Below are 20,969 nucleotides of genomic sequence, written 5' to 3'. Positions count from 1 at the left end.
AGTCAGTGCCGAAATGCAGCTATCTGTTTTCCAAACCAACACTACACACTTCTGTCTGGCAATACGTAAATCAGCACTTCACCGTTTACTGGGTAACTGAGCTGCATTTGAACATAGCCACAGCTGGTGTTTGTTGTGTTGTCTGATATTGATGGGTGTGTGTGTGTGTGTGTGTGTGTGTGTGTGTGTGTGTGTGTGGGTTTGTTCAAAGAGCATGTGGATTATTTGCATTGAATCCAGTTGCACAGCTGCTGAAAGTCTTAGCTTTCGAGCGATGTTACGCCCACACAGAATTCAGTTTGCTTACTCAGGCACACACTCTGAAATGCAGGCTGAGCTGTGTGACCACCACTGATTGACCACACCTCAGTTCTATAAGTGCTCTCCGTAGTACACTACCAGCTCTGTGGTGTGTCAGAGAGACTGGATGAGTTAGTGTGAGTAAATACGTGGGAGCCATAATGTGCTCTATTTCTACTGAAAAGGCTTGACTCGAACATACTGCCGCACTAATTAGCCTTACTCATTCACTGTATACTTTTATCCATATCTGCATTTTTTATACACCTCTTGATGTGCAAAGATGACTCAGTGCATCTGTAAGATAAGCTGAGTCGGTACAATCTTTATTGCCACTGAGGGGAAATTGGAGAGGTTTGCAGAATCAAAGAATACAGGTGTAAATTGGAGAATATTAAAACAAACAAAGTTAGAAAACAATTAGCATCTTTATGGTGATAGGAAAATGGTGGTCTCCAGGCCAGGAGTTGTAAAAATGCAAATGCCTTTAGACAACAAACACGTCATCTAATTTGTGCAAATTCTGTCCCATCAGCTTCAAATGTTCTTAGATAAGTTGGTCTTGTATATTCACAAAGAAATAGCTTAGCCTTTATCCCACTCATCATGCAATGGCTGCAGAATCTTCTTCAGAGGAACCATGCAATCATTCATCTGAAGGTAGAACTGAAAAGACTTAGTTTTTATAGACACATAAGTTAACTTTGCACATGACTTTTGTATTGTCAGCACAGATGATAATAACTCCCCAAAAGCAGATTTAAAACAATAAAAACCGCCTTGACTTAGCCTGGGTCAAAATACCTTCTCAACCTCAGCTAATTCTTTGTTACATTAAAAAAGAATTAGTTAAATACTTCACATCTTCTTTTTATTGTGTCTCTGTTAATCTCTGAGATGCACCAGGTGCCTTGATTACTGTTTGAGCTGTTAATTTGCAGTGGCATTTGTAATTGCTATGAAATTGTTCTTAGTTAAATACTGCTTTTTGAACTGAATTTTTCCAGAAATTATTGCAGTGCATTGATGTTTTAACTAATACCTGAGCGTATCCAAACAAAATCAAAAGAGCCCGGCTTGTACTCAAAGAACATTATCCTTGTATTTTTTGCTCAGGCGCTGAAAAGTGCAACAACTTGTTTGTACATCTGTTCCACTGGTGCGTTAAATATCACAGCAGCACAGATCAGAAGCTCTGTCTGCCGCCTTTATATATATCTCATCTAGGAACATTGGTTACCCTTGGTATTTATTCTGCGGAACTATTTATGCTAGCTCTATGAGGTTGAAGGAAATAAACAACACAGGACAACCAAAGAGAGGAACAGTAAAGCTATTCCAGATATACTTGAAAACTCAGAGAGGCTTCTGAAGAACTATTAAAGGAATACTTCAAATGCTAAATGACCATTTGTACATCAGTTACTTGCTGCATGTTGCTTAGAATAGTGAAGAAAACTTTGTTTTTCTCATATGCCTTAAGAAAATCCAAAAAGGAAAAAAACATTTTTCATAAATTGAAGTAATCAGGGCCCGCATTTAGAACCAGCAAAACTTTATCAAAACATCTGTTAACAATCTCCCATACAACTTGTGCAGTATAATCCAAGTCTCATTTATCCAGTCATTTGCTCAGTACTTCTCATGCACTGTTCGTATGTTTACCTACAAAAAGTAATGCACCATAATTCATATGTATCCCATGTAATCACGAGCCATTAAAACATGTACTGTATAACCGATGAGTCACAAAACCCGGGACTTTCCCCAGGAGACTGGTGTTTGCAACCATGAGCTTTGAGTGATTTTTAAGTACATTGTAACCATATATCTTTTCCTAAACCTAGCCATAGTAACTTTAGCCAATGTATTCTCATACAAGAAATGCAAGCACAACACTTTGTATGCTATCCTATGAATTTGCACCCCACAAATGATGTTACATTCTTAACACACAGTTACATAATTGACGTAAAGTTACAGAGGTTGGGTTTAGGCAATAGAAGTTACTGTGGTTTGGTTTCGGAAAAGAAACATGGTGGGGATGTACCTTCAAATGACTCAAAGTTCAGCCAAAGTTCACACAGATCCAAACACACAATTCCAGGACAAAGTCCTGGGTGAAAGTCCATTTTTTGTGACCCATCCACCGTCCCAACCTGCCTCCTTACAAGTGTTCTTGACTGCTTCCTTGTTTACTGCTGTCAGCACATTGGTTACGTGATCACAGCCTTTCAAAATACATGGGATATGTGCAAATTTGGGTGCACTGCTTTTCATAGGAAAACATATGAAAAATTTGTGAGGACAGACTGCTTTATTTTCCTAAGCCTAAAGGCGCCCAACCATGTTGCTTTTCCAAAGTTGAACCTTGGTAACTTTATATTAATTATGTAACTTTATGTTACATACATAAAGCCAATCATGAGAAGGTTATTCGTAGGATATCATACAAACTGTTATGTGTGTAGGATATAATATGAACCAATGTATGAGGTTACTTTCCCTAAACACATGTGTTTATGCTAAAACGTTACGATTTAACACCTCATTATAAACAGGCTCAGCGTTCCCTGGCATGTTCAGGGCGTGCTACTTGTTGGGGGAAGTGTTTTTAAATAGTACGACTTTAGCAAGAATGCATGTTTGGGGAAGTACAGATGCTTTGATATAGTTTTGCTGCTATTAAATGTGGCCCCTGATTACTTCAGTTTATGAATATTGTTTGGCTTTTTTGGATTCTTTGTTCACCATGGAGGCATGAGAGAAAACCAACGTTTCCTTCCTGAATTTAACACAATACATAGTAATTAATTGATAAACAATGGTCATGTTGTGGATGAAGAATTCCTTTAAATATGATCTGTACTAATATTGCCATATATGAATAAGGTCATTACTGTTTCCCTTACAGTTTTGTTATAGTGTTCTGTATTCAGAAAGCTCAGCTAAAAGCTCCTAATCCACTGTTTTCAGTATTTTACACTTGTACAAAAATCTACTCGACACCGTTCCTGTTTTCCATTTATAGGCTTTGAAATAAATAGAAGGCACCATTAATTCCTTCTATACAGTCCTGGAGAGAACAGAAAGCTTAAGCTGTGAATCTGCAGTGCAGTGGTATACACAGACAGACAATTGCAAACGCGCACACACACACACACACACACACACACACACACACACACACACACACACACACACACACAGACACTGTTCTCCTCCTGCTTACTGACCTGTTTCAATAATTCAGAAGAGTGACTTGCTGGCTGGCTGGCAATGGGCTCTATCCATGGACTCGGTCAACCATTACACACAAACACTCACTCACACACATACACACACCCACTCACATAAGCATAGAGTTTGTCATGCTTGACAGTTTTACATCCATGCAGCTGTACACGCCAAACAAGCTTCAGAGGTTTGATTCCATAAGGATATGGCTTGGCTCCATCTGTATGTATATGTGCATGTGTGTTTGTGTGTCTATTGTGTGTTGCATAGACTGGTATTTGGTATCCAGTATCCCATATATTGAAACACAGGAGCTAATGGTTTTAGTTAATGGTAGCTAATGGACCGTGTGCATGCTTAAGGGAGTGAGAGATCTGTTTTGCATTCCTGATTTACCATGTGTGTATACACATGGGTTTGAGTGTCTGTGTTCCAGGTGTGCAGGTCTGACTTTTACTGTTCAATGACTTGAATGAAAAATCAAAGTGCTTTCCACACAAACAACCTGCACACCTGGGTAAACACTGAGTTTTAGTGATACTATATCCACTTTTATTTTAAGATCAGACAATAATGAAGTGCTGTTTAGTAACATACTGATATAACCAGATTTTTAGCTGTTGGAAGTTAGAGGAGAGTCTTTGAAAACATCTGTGAAAAACCTGAACCATGCAACAAAATAAATTTATTTTGCTTTTGTCATATTGGATTTTGTTTCTTTGCTACCTACAAATTAATCTTCTATCTGAAGCCCACAACTTCATTTTACAGGAATAATTAGCAGTGTTGGGCTGCAAGGCATTAGAGATTACTAGTTGAAATGCAGTAATTGCACTAGAGTTACTAATCCCACTCAGTCTACATACTGGGGGTCAGCTTGGTTGCTGTCTTACTGGGAGGAGGGATGTTGTCAATTGTGTATGTATCAATTGCTCACTCACCTAGCACCACTGAGATAGCTAACATTACAATTCAGCCAAGAACAACATCATTAATAATTACATTTCTTGCTGTTATCAGTACGAGCCTCTTGTCTATGAGTAGATGCACACTTCCTTCTGTGCAGTGATGTTGGGTGTAGTTCTGTAGAAAGAAAATGGATCCATGAAACTGCTCACACCAAGGACTGTGGATTATCTTAAGTAACCAGGTCATGCTTTTTTAAAGAGACATTGCTGTTCAGTTTTTCAAATTTGGTGCTTAGACCACCACAAGCCGAGTGCCATCAAGTTCCATTGTATTGGAGAGAAGACAGCTATCTATATATATATGTTGGCTTATTGTTTTAACATTTGTTAAATACATGAAATGTAGCTTGTGTGTGTGAAGTTGTTTGAAGTTGTTGGAAGGCCTTTGAAGGCTTTTTCTGTTTGTCCCTGTTTATAATTGATCCACTGACCAAATATGCAGAATGTGTCCATATCTGTGTATATTGCAGAACACTGCCATTAATGAAGCTCTTAAAAAAAAATATATATATGGCAAAAATGTAGTTTCTTTCAACACTAGAATTAAAATAAAAATATTCACAAACAAAAAACCACTAATGGTCAGTGATAAGTAGTGTTTAACTTTTGATTGAACACCCAATTAAAACCCTCGGCGCATACTGCAGCACAATCAAACAGATGCGCAACTCAAAGCATCAGAAGTGTCTCTGACACCAGACTCAGAGCGGACCGGTAGAACTGGAAAATGCATATTAGGCCTACTAGTTACTACTTATGTTTTTCAAGTGATTTCCCAAATTTGTCGTTGAGTTGTGATATGCCAATTGCTTTTGGCACTCTGCTTTCTGGGGGTTGTTGGGGCATATTTTAAAGTGCAACCACACATCTGATGACCTCTTGGACATGTCTGCCAGCTCTGAGTGTGCTCATTGTCAGTATCGGACTGGTGGGGGTTAGTGTTGCGTTTAAGGCCTCCCCCAAAAAAATGGGGAAAAAAAAGCACCGAAGCTTCAATTTTTTTTTTTTCCACAATCGAATCCCATGCCATCGAACAAAGCTTCGAAGCTCCGAATTTTTTGGGTCAGCCCTACTTTAAGGCATTAAAATCTGTATGACAATACTTGTACATGTACATTTGTACAGAGCGTGTTCCTTGATGAACACAGTATGGCATTGCACGTGGTCAGTTAGCATCGATATAGACTTACTGTTGGAGGGTTTTATAACCACACACATGCTCTGTCAGCGGCGCACAGCACAGCGACGATCTGGAGTGACCGAGACATGTACCCTCGCCTACTGGATGCGTTTCTGGAGCGGTGCGCAGTATAGCGGAGCTGCAAGCTCACGTGGGAACTGCGAGATCACGTGATAAAAAGCAATTGATAAAGTGTTGGCCAGACCAAAACAATAGTTCATTCAGAAGGAGAAAGAGAGAAAACAAGTTCAACTTGGGATCGCCTTACTGTTCACATCACAAAAAATTGAGAGTTTACAATCTGTAGTCCGTGCATTGTGTTGTATTTTGAAATTTACCAGATGCTGTGTGCGTTCCGTTCCCAGTTTGGTGCGATCTGAGCTACGTGGCTTGACATGAAATGGAAGTGTAGCCGCTAAAAAATAGACCTGGCGCGTATCTTCGACGAAGCAGAGCGGCGTGTTGCTTCTCGGACGCTCCAGAGACACTGCCCGCCGCTCGTTGTGGAAATGCAGCTATTCACTAGAGTGGGAGCGCATTTGCTGCGCACCGCTGAAGGAGTATGTGGAAACTGAGGGTAAGACACCTCCACTCCCCATGAATTGGCTTGGGATGGCACTCATTGTGGTGGAATATAGAAAGGGAGTGTAGGGAGAGGGTGCAGACGGAGATCTGGAAAAGGCACAGAATTTATCTGCCGAGGACACAGCTAAAGGGATCACAGGATGGCCATGGTACCCCCTGCTACCATCACAGTAGGACCACAGCAGTTCATCACAGCTTGGCAATAATGCTAGCTGACCAGAGCCCAGTGAAAAGTCCTCTGAGTGTCTTGACTTCAAACACTTCAAAAGTAATTTCTTTGTAATATTATTTTATTCACTCACATACACTGTGTGTTCCTTTACTCACAGATCACTGTCATACTTTATAGGCTACTAAAACAGAAAAAGGTCTATTGAATTTGAAATATGTTCCCATTTGGTAAATATGTGCCACCATGCAACTTGTGTCACACTGTCAAATCTTTACAACCCTGTAAATGATGTAATGTCGTAAAATGTGGTTGGTACATACCTCCTCAGTGTGACAGCACAAAACATAAATGTATGATGTTGAGTCTCCAAATACTGTCTATGCTGTGAACTCTGAAACAAAGAATAAACAAGCTGTAATTCAGCAGACGTCCCGCGGCTGTGCAGCCCAGTTATATCTGTTCCTACTTTGGAGTTACATAAGATATTGAATAATTGAAAGTAATTATTTTTAGGAGACGTTTTTCCGTGGACACGATTGTGATTCTTGTTTCACGTGGGGATTCTTTAAAAGGCTTTCATCATCCTCAGGAACCCATGTTGAGTGAAGCTGCTGTGGCATGTCACCCCAGGTACCCAGGCTCATTAAAGGATACATGCGCTCTTGCAAAGTCCAGACCTAAACTGAGTTTATGTAGTCTCACCCTGGGGACGCAGGCTCATTAGACTGCACCAGTTGTCTTTGCCCACTGGGAATCTGCAAGAAACTAACCATTGACCCTCAGTTTATGTAATGATGTTTTCTGGTGCAACTTTAATGCTTTGTGCTGGTATGAATTCCATCAAAGTTTAATGCCGCTGCTGCTGCTAACATTGTCAGATAAATGAAACAGGAGTTTGATGGTGACGAAGATAGGAATTCAAATAGTATATTTCAAGCAGTGATATGTGAGATTAGGTAGATGACTTTTATTTGTCTGTTTGTGTCTGTAAATAGCCATCGAAACAAAGTATGGTGTGGAGTTACATAATGGCCTTGGACTGGTTTCTGCTGTGCAGGCAAATTGATGGAACGCCGTCCAATTTGTGGTCGTGTGTCTTTCAGGGTCATAGTCGGGGTGGAACGTCATTTAAAATCCTGAAGGAGTTCATAAATAAACAAATATTTGGAGGAGGATAATGAATTCATTAAAATCAATCATTCAGTAATGTGTGTTGTTTGGCAGCAAAGCCTGTAAACAAGAGACCAACTAGCGAAGTTAAGTTGCTGAATATACAAATAGTATATAATGCCCGTCAGGTACATGCATGAGCACTCAGCTGAAGCTCATGGCCTTGCATGCAGCAGTACAGGGTGTGGTCCTGCATATTAACACCAGTCAATCACTTGTGCTGCTCTTTGCAGATTTGCTGACAAAGAGGCTCTATTATTTATTTAATACAGTGTAATTTTAGTGATGGCTTTTCTGTTTTGCCAAGGTCATACTGGGAGTGGGGAATTCATAAATCACAGACCTTATCCATCATTCACTTCATACCATCTATCCATCTGCTGGGCCCATCTATCTATCTGTCTATCCAGTATTTTCAAGTCCAGTGTGGCTGATAAGACCAATAGTTTGAAGGTTGTAAATAACTTTATGCCACTGTAGTTATACATTCATGTCAGTTGAGATCACTATGATGAATAGTGTTCAGGTAGTCAAACCTGTGTTAGTAATCCTATGGGCAAATATAGGAAAGGTAGATATTTTGCACGTGATAAAATGGAGTGCATGTGTTTGTGCTGCTCTAGGCAGGTTTCTTTATTGGCTGACTGTGATAACTCTTCGTGTGTTTGTGTGTGTGTGTGTGTGTGTGTGTGTGTGTGTGAGATTCTGTTGAAACCAGACACCACCATGCTATTGATGCGAGAGCAATCTCTAACTCTCCTCTGCATCTATCTTTATCTCCTTCCGTCTTTCTCTTGTTCACTTTCACATTTATTCCCCTTTTCAGCACCCCCACCCCCCCCCCTCTGCGCTGTTGCCATTCCCGTGTTCCCACTTCATTCTCTTTGCACCCCGTCCTACTCACCCTCCCTTCCACCTTACTCTTTGCCCTCATTCTTTTCCTCCTTGCCTCATTTTGATCCTTCCCTCCTTCACTCCCACCCTGCCTCACTCTCCCTCCATCCTGCTGGCTCAGCTGGTATAGAAGCAGCCTTTGTTTCAGCTGTGTCCTCTATCCTTTGAAGGAGAAAAGCTGGAAAAAAATGAGAGAGAGGGAGGGATAGAAGGAAGACATGAGGCGTGGAAAGGGGAGGAGAGGAGAAAATCCAATAAGGAAAACGGGATAAAAGAGGAGATGGGTGGGAGGATGAACAGAAACAGGGGGAAGGGAAAGGGGGAGAAAGGGAGGAAGGAAGGAAGAGGGATATCTTTGGATCAATGGGAAGGGTTGTTCAAGTCATTGATATCCGGTAGCAACAGCATGTGAGGCCTGTGTGGGGGGCAATCAGTCTATAGGACATGTGCTCTCAACTTAGCACACCTCCACTTGGTTCAATGGTGCACAGTTGCAGCGCTTTTATTCTCAGTTAAAGGCTAACCAAGCAGTTTATTAATAATTAAGCTGCTTAGAAACACAGTCAGTGCTGGAGAACTCTTTACACCTTTACTGTGCTGTAGGCCAAGTTAAAGAGAAAAAAAAGTATAGTCACTGTAAATACACTATAAATGTAACAGGTTGTGGTGTGGAGACAGAAAATCATTCACTTGGTCAAAAGGTTTTTTTTTGTTGTTGAATTATTACTTTCTGAGTCCAATATTGAATACCTTTTTTGTTCCTCTGTTTTTCTATAGTGAGTAAAATCAGAAAGAAGATTCTGGACCTTTACCCACAACCATGATGTTGTAGCCGTGGTAACATGTGAATCCTGAAGAGTGTCATCCACTTTTACATCCCTGAAGGTAAGGTACTTTTGTGCATGCATGTGTGTGTGTGTGTGTGTGTGTGTGTGATTTTTTTTACTAATTTGCTTAAAGGAGTAGTTAAGACGTTTTGACACCAATTTGCTTTCTAGCTTAAATTAAGACTAGTCCATACCCACTGAGTACAGCATACCATACCATGACTTAGTCATACGAAAAATTAGAAAAAAACAACAGCATTCAACCACAGGGGGAGCCACAGCGATCTGTCACATTTTAGCAATTTTTTAAGCATTTTTCTGTTGTTATAGCGCCACCCAATTGCCAATTAGAGTTGAATTTCTCCAGTCAGTTTAGTAAAAATCGATATGGCGGTTAGGCCTAGACAAAGTTGCGTGGTGATTGGTGAAACCCTTGAGATGTTATACACCTTTATGTGATGAGCCACGCCCTCTGCAATATTCATTGCCTTATAGAAGCTCAGTTTTAGTAAGTTTTCCAACTTTTGCCAAGAGGGAACTTTAGATATTGGTCCCTAGATTATGTTCATCGAGTTTCATGCAGATCAGTCAAACTTCCTAGGAAGAGATCGATTTGAAGTGTTTTTCAAAAAATTCAAAATGGTGGAAAATCTATATAACCGGAAGTTATGAGTTCTTTGTTCCTCATGAGGAGAGGCATCTCTGTGCAAAGTTTCATGTCTCTACGACATACGGGGCATGAGATATGCCCATTCAAAGTTTGCAATTTCAATCGGTTGCTATAGCGCCCCCCTTTGGCCAATTGATGTAATATTGCTTCATTCACATCCTCCCATGACCCTCTACCACTGTGCCAAATTTCACATGGATTGACCAAGTCAGTGAGGAGAAAAACGTGGAACAGACACACACACACACACACACACACACACAGAGTTTTCGTCATTATATAGTAAGATGAGAAGATTGATACAACTCTTATGTCTGTATGCTAAGTAGGGCTGTGCACTACAAAGATACCAATAAGTATCTCAATATAAGTTTTCTCAATAAAAATATAATAAATGTTCAGTATGATCTAACCAAGCATACACTGGGTGAGTTGGGTGCTAGTGCACCGTCAACACTAGTTCCCACCCACCACTGAAGACAAGAAGAAGAAGAAGTAGTAGTAGAAAAAGATGAAGACCAGACCAACCACCAAGCCATCGTTATGGCAGTATTAAAACGTAACATTAATTTAACTTTGTCATAAAGTTATTTTTAGTGTAATTTTTTTGATGACAAAAAATAGCACTGGGCTTTCCCACAACTGAATTTGCCACATAACGTGAGCTATGGTAGCTGTATAGTCAGCTCATCAGATGTTAATGCTAAGTTAGCAAGTTACCATGACTGACTTGCTACTATTTTATTACAATAATATGACATAACAGGAATGAACATAACTTGAATTAAACCTGTTGAACATGATTTTTGCCTGAGTCAAGTTAGATGTTACTTCATGACATTATCAGAGTCCATCGTTTGTCATTGTTTTGATTCAGAAACAGCAGAAATGACAAACTTTGGGTGTACAACTTTTTCAGAAAATACTGACCACCTGAGATTCTGTTGTCTATTTCTTTTGTTAACATTATCAGGTAAAACCCTTGTTTGGCGAGTGTTTGTCTTGTAAAATTGTTATTGTATGAGACTAAATTCCCCCTGGCTCTATTTAGTGTACAGATAGAGAGAGACTTTAGTGTATTCCCCTAAATGTTAACCTACTCCTTTAATAATTCTGCTGTGCTGCAGCTGCTTGTTATAAAAGTTTGTTCCTCTTGGGATTAAACTCTTTCCAACTGAGATTTGCTCTAATGGAGGACAGACTAGCCTCTCTTTCCTGAGAGTAGAAACCAGGCTCTCATGCTGCTTAGCAAAGTTTGAGTCACAGTAGTCAAGGAAATCAGGCTACATCCAGGTCAAAGCAGCAGGCTTAGCGTGTACCTTAGCTTGGCCTTGTAGTGGATATAGAAATCTAGTGGAAACTACATTAGTGTTTTGGCTACATCTGACTTTATCTGGCCCTTTAGTGGGAACCTGATAGTTTTAATTGGTTCTCTGTGAGTTTGCAGTGGAAATTAGACCAGCTGTGGTTGCACCGTAGCGGAAACAAGGCAGGCTCACTTGTCAATGAAACCAGGTTGTGCCAGGCTCGGCTATGGGAATCAAGCTAGCGAGGCTTTAGGTCTGACCACTGTATGATGGCTCTTCTTCTTGTTAATAAGTCTTTACATGTTTCAGGCTCACCCACTTTTTCCCCCACTCCTCTTTTCTCATCACCTCTTATCTCCCCACTAATATTCTAAGGAGGGAATATGGTAGCTTGTCATCTTCATATGGGCTTTCTCTGTCAGAAACCCACCTTTAACCTCCCTACCCCTTGAGACTTTGCTGCTGATCTGCTCTCTCTCTTTTCCCTAGTCTGCTTTCTCTTTTCCTCCCGTCAGCTGGCTGTTAGATCTACACTTCTAACCTCGATATGTCCCTCTGGGATGCGGCTGACTGCTGAACTCAGCTAGAAAGCAGCAGGAGGAGAGGAAAGAGGGGGAAAGTGGGGGGAGGAGAGACAGAGAGGGGGGAATTAGAAGGTAGAAGTGGGCAAATGAAGAAAGAGTCAAGAATCTGTCTGTCCGTCTATCTGTCTGTCTGTCTGTCTAATCTGTAATCTCTGTATCTTTTCAACTTTAGCACTTCGTTCTAAAAAAACCAGTGGATAAATTGAAGCTGAAATGGAAGATGAGATACCTGTGCATGTGTGTGTGTGTGTGTGTGTGTGTGGCCTGTTTTCAGGGTTCAGATTTGGTTGTAGGGTTCAGATTACCATTAGGTTTAGGTTGGGATTAAGTAAGGATTGGGGTTAGGCATTCAGTTGTGATGGTTAAGGGTAGGTTAAGGGGCTAGGGAACACATTATGTCAATGAGGATCTTCACATAGTTAGAAGTACAAGAATGTGTGTGTCTGTGTGCGTGTGCTTGTGTAAGATATACATTTGTAACAATGCCTTAGGCGCATGTGAAATTGGCTCTGACCCTAACAAATCTCTCATTTATGCATAGTAAGTGTTTGCTGAGATATAACCATAGCTAGAGGTAGAAGAGTCTCACAGCATATTATACAGTGCTCATGGGTCAGAATAATGCATGCATTCATGTGTGTTTGAATCTTCCCAATTGTTTACTGTCATCGTCAATATGTTCCGTCGCTTCTTAACTCTTACTCTGTTTCCTCTGTTGTCTCAGGAGTCATTCACTTCTTAGTTTATTGTATAGCTACACTCTACTGACATCATATGCAAGAACGGTCCCCAGAGGGTATGGAACCTGCCACATTGTGCTAATGAGGTATGCCACTTGGCTACCAAGGTTCCCCATTTCAATAGTATCTGATGACACCTAGAGCTGAAAAGATTATTTGATTATTATCGCTGCCAAGTGTCTTTCTGTCTTAACACAGCAACTCTTGAGTGCTACTGGACCCATCAGCCTAATATTATGTTTGTACAGGACCTCTCCTGGTTGCAGTGATTCACATTTAAAAAAAAAAAAAAAAAAAAAAAGTTTGGTGTCAATTTGTATCAGAGCATCTGCAGATTAACTTACTCCTGATGTGTTATTAACCACTAGAATAAGGCACGATACATCTCCGGCTTCTAGCAGCACTAATGGTGCCAACAGTGCTTATTATGGCAACAGTGCTGACAGAGCTTACTGTTAAGTTGGGGGGAGTTGATTTCAGTGCAGAGCTGCAGAGAGCCCGTGGGTTACACACACAGTGACACACGTGCTAACATGCATGTTTGGGCGGCCTCGCTACCACAGCAAAGAACAGAGAAGCTGACAACACAAACAAAGGGAGTATGAAGCTTTAAAAAGCAACAAGTTGTGTGCTGCTACATTAATGATCTGAATGTTGTATTTAGAAACCTTGAATTTATTTAGTTAGATGAATTGAGGATGCTTGCTTACAATACCATAACACTATTCTATTAATCTATCTATCAAACTATTGTCATGCATACACACTTGACACAGTCTGCCTTGCACTCCCTGCTCCCCACTCGCATGCCTAATGTACATCTGCACTCTAAAGAGTGCACTTTTCTTGTTCAATTAGTAATTCCACAGAAAAATCTGCAACCACTTTGATAACTTATTTATTGTTAAGTAATTTTTCAAGGAAAAATGCCAACCATTCACTAGATTTAGATTCTTAAATGCAAGGATTTGTTGCTGTCCATTTTCATTATTTTCTGCTGTTTTATTTAGACAAATATTTGTTTAGTTGTGGAATAAATCAGTAGATTAAATGGTAATGAATAATAACTGGTATTTTTCAAACTATTGAAAAGCCTTCACAGGTTGACTAGTGAATCTTGTTGAGGTAAACTGACCTTAATGTGTAAAACTGGTAGAATTTCCCTTTAAGCCACATTATGTACCAGTATGTGCTGTATACGTGGATACAGCACAGTATACTGCTAATATATATTGCATGTGTTTGTGTTTTGGTCCACCTGGCTTGTCTTTCTTTTCAGTACCTGTCAATCATCCTTGCTTGTGAATATGCAGACACACTGAGGGTTAGAGAGGCTTGTGGTTGCTTCAGGGAGAGAGGGAGTGAGAGATGCGGAGACAGACGCGGAGAGAGATGAGAGATCAAACAGCAGCCTCTGTTTGTTTTATCTTTTTAATGAACAAAGTGCCACACATTTCAATGCTTTGGAGTTCACTCAGAGGCCTATATGCCGATGGGGGAATTCAACCCGCAACCCTCGAGCTTCTGAGAGCAACTTGAACTAATGTTCTCTTTAGAGCTGGATCACCATTTTGTATGTGTATGTGTGTGTTTGCTTGTGTGTGTGTGTGTGTGTGTGTGTGTGTGTGCTGAAGCCTTCAATTGCTCAGCAAAACAGATCAAAGTCAAAGTCAAGTCTCTTTCTGTCCCCTGCTCACTTTGATGAATGGAGTCCTGGATGGATGGATGGATGGATAGAGAGAGGGAAGGGAGAACAGATAAAAGGGAGAAGATGAAGAGAAGGCTGAATGAATGACTGAAAGTACAAGGAGTTCAGAATGGATTGACGGACATGTGGGGGTGGAGAGAGAGCGTGAAGTGGAAGTAGATGGATTAAGGGTGGATGGATGGGTTTGACCTTTCCATCACCCTCTTCAGAGATGGCCCTATCAGGTGCAGATTTAGTTACATTTTCTACCCCTGTTTTTTTTTTTCTTTCTTCCTTTGTCCCTTTTTCATTTTTTTGAAAACCATTCTTTTCTTCTTTTTTTTTCTAAAAGCTCTTCTAACATTTTTCCCTCTCTGCATCTCCTGTTTTTCCTGTTTTTCCTTTCTCTTATCTCATTCTACCATCCGTATTTTTTTCTTTTTACACTCCCCTTACCCCTCTTGAAATGTAAAATTTTGCTCCCACATTTTTTTCTTTTCTAATCATCCTCCCTTATTCCATTTCCCCTCCTTTTCCTTCCATTTGATCACATCCCATCTTTCCTCTCATCTTTTGCTCTCCTCCGTTAACCTCCTCGTTACCTCCATCTCTGGCAGCCTGTGAGTGTATGTGTGTGTGTGTTTGTAATAATCATGCCAGCCTGTGCTCTTTCTCCCAGAGAGTTGAAAGACTGCCTGGATCCCTGGGGGGAGCTTGGCAGCCGAGACCTGCTGAGGGCCAGCCAGGCCTGGGTCACCAAGCTAACCTCTTCCCCATGCTTTGCCTCTGGCCCCGTGGGATAATAGGTGTGAGGAGGGGTGGTGAGGTAGAGGAGAGGAGGGATAAAAGGAAAGAAAGCAAGGGGACGAAGAAAACTCATACATGAGAGGAAATGCAAATACATAAGACACACACCCCAAGGTATTTAGTTAGTCATGCTCATGTCTCTCTCTCTTTCCCTCTGTTGCTCTGATGTGCACTTGTTAGTCATGCTGAACACTTCCAATGCTGTTTCTTTCTTTTTGTTTTCCCTTGGTTGGCAGCAGCAGACAGACTCTTAGGCTACGTTCAGACTGCAGGCAAAAGTGGCCTGAATTGTTTTGTGTTTTGTGTTTTTTTTGTTGTTTTTTTTGCTCATATGTGACTCAGATCTTTGTTTTTTTTTAATAACGGTGTGAGGAGCACAAATCACATGCAATCTGATCTTTTCCAACCTGATTCTAGCCACTTTCATATGTGGTCCTTAACAAGATGCAGGTCTGATTATTATGTCTCCACGCTGGCAACAGCAACGGCCAGGGGCTCTCTGTTTTTGGGCTGTCCATCTGTCTGTGAACACAGTATCTCAAAACACTTACATTGAATTTATTCCAGTTTGGCACAAACATCCACGTGGATTAAACGATAAACTAATTAGAGTTTGAGGGTCAAAGGTCAAGGTCACTCTGGCTTTTACTCAAAACTTCATGACACAATTTCACACAAATATCTAATTGGATAAAATTTGACAGGTTGGGACTTTTTATATTGAAAAGGTCAAAGGTCAACTTCTCTGTGACATCATAACGTCTGCAAAAACACTTTTCTGACCATTATTTAACATCAGAGAACAAAAGGGGAGGCATTCGGTCAGATATTGAATGATATTAATGTCACTAATCTGTGCTGCCAGGTATAAGTTGTGTATGAAGCATCAGTATTTTAGAATAGGGATGTCCCGATCCGAATATCGGCCGCTGATACTAGCAAAAAACGGGCATCCGCATCGGATCGGACTGCATGGAAAAATGCTGATCCAAGAACTCCAATCCAGTTTTTCACGGAATCCGCTCCAGGTTTTCCGGCCAGCCCAGCGCTCCGCAAGTCAAGCAGTCCATTCCAGTGATCCGCTCCAGCTCTTACTATCAATCCACCAGGCCAGCATGCAGACGGCAGACACACACAGAGGATAGGAAGAGTAGCGGTTAACTTAGTTAACTGACTATTTGTTTTCTGCTCTGGTTTTTTGAGAGTGATATTTTTATTTGGTTTACACTCTTACTGTTTAAGTAAAGAGCACTGATGGCATTGTTTTGGGCACAATTAGTGAAATGGGAGCCATGGATGGACTACAAAAACACTACTAAAATAACTGAAAAGGAAAGGCTGCATTGTTTGTTAAATGTCAACAATGTCTTGTGGTGTTAATCTTTTTTTTATTTATTAGGGGAGCAAAGCACAAGTGTGTGGAGTCTTGCTGCTGTTTTAATTCCATTGTTAGACATTTTAAAGATTTCTTGTGTTGATCTATTTTCTATTTATTAAGGGGCCAAAGCAGCCAAAGCAAACCAGCTATATTTTTTATTTAATGTTGATGTTCAGGTTTAAAGTTTATTTATTTAACCCTGTTAACAATAAACAGGTCAGTTTCTCATACCAACTGTTGTGGATCATTCTACCTAACCCGATTAAGTAGTTGTTCTTGTTAGAGTAATATTGCTTGATCAAACCTTTTCTAACATGACTGACAACAAAATAAGTGAATATGTATAATATGTGCTTGGATCGGATCGGTATCGGTATCGGCCAAAACTCAAGGCTGTAATATCGGTATCGGATCGGAAGTGAAAAAGCTGGATCGGGACATCCCTATTTTAGAATGTGTAGCTGCTTTTTAGCAGCATCCATATTTGAAGTATTGTCAGCTGTCATGGCTACATATGAGTCTGAACAGACATGGATGTAACATGCAACCTGACTAATTGGCAGAGGCAAGCAAGGTGGTAATTTTAGTTCGCAATGCGACTGTAGTCTGAACAGTCATATTAAAATATAGGGAACTTGTACATCACTCACCTGAACCAAGTGTCTTGTTGCGAGCGTCTTGCGGAAAGGTGTTGACAGATGTAATTAAATGTAGTCCTTGACATCCTGAAACTTTGGATGAAATCTATTTCAGTGAAGCTATTTGTGTCACAGTCCCACCACTCAGGGCTTAAACTCCTCATCCACAAACAGAAGTAACAGCCATTGCACGACAAAAAGCCATAATTAAAAATTTGCCGTTCTTTCTCCTCACCCCTGTCCTTGTGGTCATCTGCTGACAAATTTCTTGGCTTGATAAATAGATAAATGATAAACACTGACTTCAGTGGCCTCTGTGTTTACTTTGATACAACAGCGTGTCTCTCTTTTGCACATGCTATGTGAGCTCTGGACTGTGACCAGCTCAAAGAGGAATCTGGCCATGTTTAAAAAATTATGTTAACAGCCAAGCCACGATACAATATTACTGCAATTCTGATGATGATTGATTCAAGGATCCCCTTTGGTTCAGTCTCCTCAGTGTTTCCTTATTGATACACAGGTGCCATAACAGTGACTGCTGCTGTTTCACCTATGGGTGCTTGGCCTACACGTACAGTTTGGTTGGAATATAAGGATTTAACAGTCAGACAAGGGAAGAGTGGGACTTGCCACACAGCCACACTACTATTTAGATACAGAGTAAATCTGCTGTTGAACCCACTGTGCTAATATTGACTCTACTGCACACATAATACTTGCTTTGTGGCAAAAACATGAACAGTGTGCTGTTATGTATCAGACAGACAAAGCTGCTCATTTCCCTCTTGTTTCTGTTGTATCAGGACACTTTCTTCTTGTTTATGAGATTTTGAAATGCAATAATATTTCACAAAGAACACCCCTGAGGATTTTTGTTATCTTTTGTATAGGAAGTGAGTTTCTGTCTCTATCACTACCTCGTCACACCGCACACAGTGGTATTATTTCTGACTTCCTCCCTACAATTCTTGGCTGTTCTCTCCATCTCTCTGTTGTTCTCTCACCGTAGGCAGCAGCAGGAAATGGAGTGTGTGAAACAGGATGTGAGGGTAGCCATACTTGTTTATTTTTTACTGAAAGCCCACAGCCTGGCCAGAAACCACTGATGGATGACAGAAATGGACGGAGACAGTGGGGTTAGGGACAAAGATGGAGGCTGGTTTAGTTTTCACTCTGTTTTTTATACTTGTGATGACGTTACGACTTATAAAAGGTTAAAGAAAAAATAAAATGTTGATGTCGTGACTCTGGTACTGGCAAAAATTTTCATATAAGTCACACAGTGAAGAGGGGCATAATTACATAATGGCATAGCAAACATGTAAATACAGAGAAACATAGCTGATACAGAGAAACACAGCTTGTTGTAAAGTGATATTCGGCATAATAACTGACACTGTCCTCCAAAAATATAGTATTCTGCTTATAATTGTAGCTACACCCATCCCTCCACTAATGGAAATGACTACTGCCCTCTGATTCTCATGTAGTGAATGGAACTGGAACCTGGGAACACAACACTCTCTCTCTGAGTGAGCTCACATCTGGAGTACTGTGGATATAAAATCTATGTTACTGGTTACTTGCAGACATTCTTTCCAAAATATATGATGTGCTGGAGGCTGGGGTACCGCTGATTTATGTAAATAATTAGGTCAGGAATATAAAGAAGCAAAGAAAGGCAAAAAAATTAATTAGCTGAATTCTAAAATTCAATTACTGCTCTCTCTCTCTCTCTCTCTCTCTATATATATATATATACAGTACAGGCCAAAAGTTTGGACACACCTTCTCATTCAATGCGTTTTCTTTATTTTCATGACTATTTACATTGTAGATTCTCACTGAAGGCATCAAAACTATGAATGAACACATGTGGAGTTATGTACTTAACAAAAAAAGGTGAAATAACTGAAAACATGTTTTATATTCTAGTTTCTTCAAAATAGCCACCCTTTGCTCTGATTACTGCTTTGCACACTCTTGGCATTCTCTCGATGAGCTTCAAGAGGTAGTCACCTGAAATGGTTTCCACTTCACAGGTGTGCCTTATCAGGGTTAATTAGTGGAATTTCTTGCTTTATCAATGGGGTTGGGACCATCAGTTGTGTTGTGCAGAAGTCAGGTTAATACACAGCCGACAGCCCTATTGGACAACTGTTAAAATTCATATTATGGCAAGAACCAATCAGCTAACTAAAGAAAAACGAGTGGCCATCATTACTTTAAGAAATGAAGGTCAGTCAGTCCGGAAAATTGCAAAAACTTTAAATGTGTCCCCAAGTGGAGTCGCAAAAACCATCAAGCGCTACAACGAAACTGGCACACATGAGGACCGGCCCAGGAAAGGAAGACCAAGAGTCACCTCTGCTTCTGAGGATAAGTTCATCCGAGTCACCAGCCTCAGAAATCGCAAGTTAACAGCAGCTCAGATCAGAGACCAGATGAATGCCACACAGAGTTCTAGCAGCAGACCCATCTCTAGAACAACTGTTAAAAGGAGACTGCGCGAATCAGGCCTTCATGGTCAAATAGCTGCTAGGAAACCACTGCTAAGGAGAGGCAACAAGCAGAAGAGATTTGTTTGGGCCAAGAAACACAAGGAATGGACATTAGACCAGTGGAAATCTGTGCTTTGGTCTGATGAGTCCAAATTTGAGATCTTTGGTTCCAACCGCCGTGTCTTTGTGAGACGCAGAAAAGGTGAACGGATGGATTCCACATGCCTGGTTCCCACTGTGAAGCATGGAGGAGGAGGTGTGATGGTGTGGGGGTGTTTTGCTGGTGACACTGTTGGGGATTTATTCAAATTTGAAGGCACACTGAACCAGCATGGCTACCACAGCATCCTGCAGCGACATGCCATCCCATCCGGTTTGCGTTTAGTTGGACGATCATTTATTTTTCAACAGGACAATGACCCCAAACACACCTCCAGGCTGTGTAAGGGCTATTTGGCCAAGAAGGAGAGTGATGGAGTGCTGCGGCAGATGACCTGGCCTCCACAGTCACCGGACCTGAACCCAATCGAGATGGTTTGGGGTGAGCTGGATCGCAGAATGAAGGCAAAGGGGCCAACAAGTGCTAAACACCTCTGGGAACTCCTTCAAGACTGTTGGAAAACCATTTCAGGTGACTACCTCTTGAAGCTCATGGAGAGAATGCCAAGAGTGTGCAAAGCAGTAATCAGAGCAAAGGGTGGCTATTTTGAAGAAACTAGAATATAAAACATGTTTTCAGTTATTTCACCTTTTTTTGTTAAGTACATAACTCCACATGTGTTCATTCATAGTTTTGATGCCTTCAGTGAGAATCTACAATGTAAATAGTCATGAAAATAAAGAAAACGCATTGAATGAGAAGGTGTGTCCAAACTTTTGGCCTGTACTGTATATACATATACAAGGAGCTGTATGTAACATTCACAGCTTGATTCAAAGTCTGAGTTGGGATTGATGGCACACAGCTCTCAACCATAAACAAACGTAAATAAAGATGGGCGACACGTCTCCACTCATCCCACAGTAAGAAAAACAAAGCCAAAATGTCCCGCGTATGGCCACTGCCATCTTGCACTGGTGACATTGTTTGGAGCCAGAGTCTGCACAGTAGCAATGTCTGTGATATCAAGTTCCCGCCCAAACACCCCTCTGGCCCAATCACTAGCAGTGCCATTGATCGCAAGCACACTGATGGGCACACACAGCTGTCAATCCAACACATTCTCACTCCGACCTTGACACATTTCGACATTTGGTCATGGACTTTACACGTCCACATATGACGTGAAAGGTACCCTGGTTGCCAGGGCCATTTCATAGT

General features: G+C 40.9%; 1 protein-coding gene across 1 annotated transcript in view; it reads left to right on the top strand.

Moving 5' to 3' along the window:
* The window catches only part of lrfn5a (leucine rich repeat and fibronectin type III domain containing 5a), a 178,727-nt gene that overhangs the window by 72,626 nt on the left and 85,132 nt on the right, over positions 1 to 20,969 (top strand). Inside the window, exon 2 of the mRNA XM_033643523.2 lies at positions 9,284 to 9,391. The gene's annotated coding sequence lies outside the window, so the exon portion shown is untranslated. The remainder of the gene's footprint in view (positions 1 to 9,283; positions 9,392 to 20,969) is intronic.

Source organism: Epinephelus lanceolatus, chromosome 15, assembly GCF_041903045.1.
Source record: "Epinephelus lanceolatus isolate andai-2023 chromosome 15, ASM4190304v1, whole genome shotgun sequence".
Taxonomy (NCBI): Eukaryota; Metazoa; Chordata; class Actinopteri; order Perciformes; family Serranidae; genus Epinephelus; species Epinephelus lanceolatus.
This window is presented reverse-complemented; position numbering and strand designations above follow the sequence as displayed.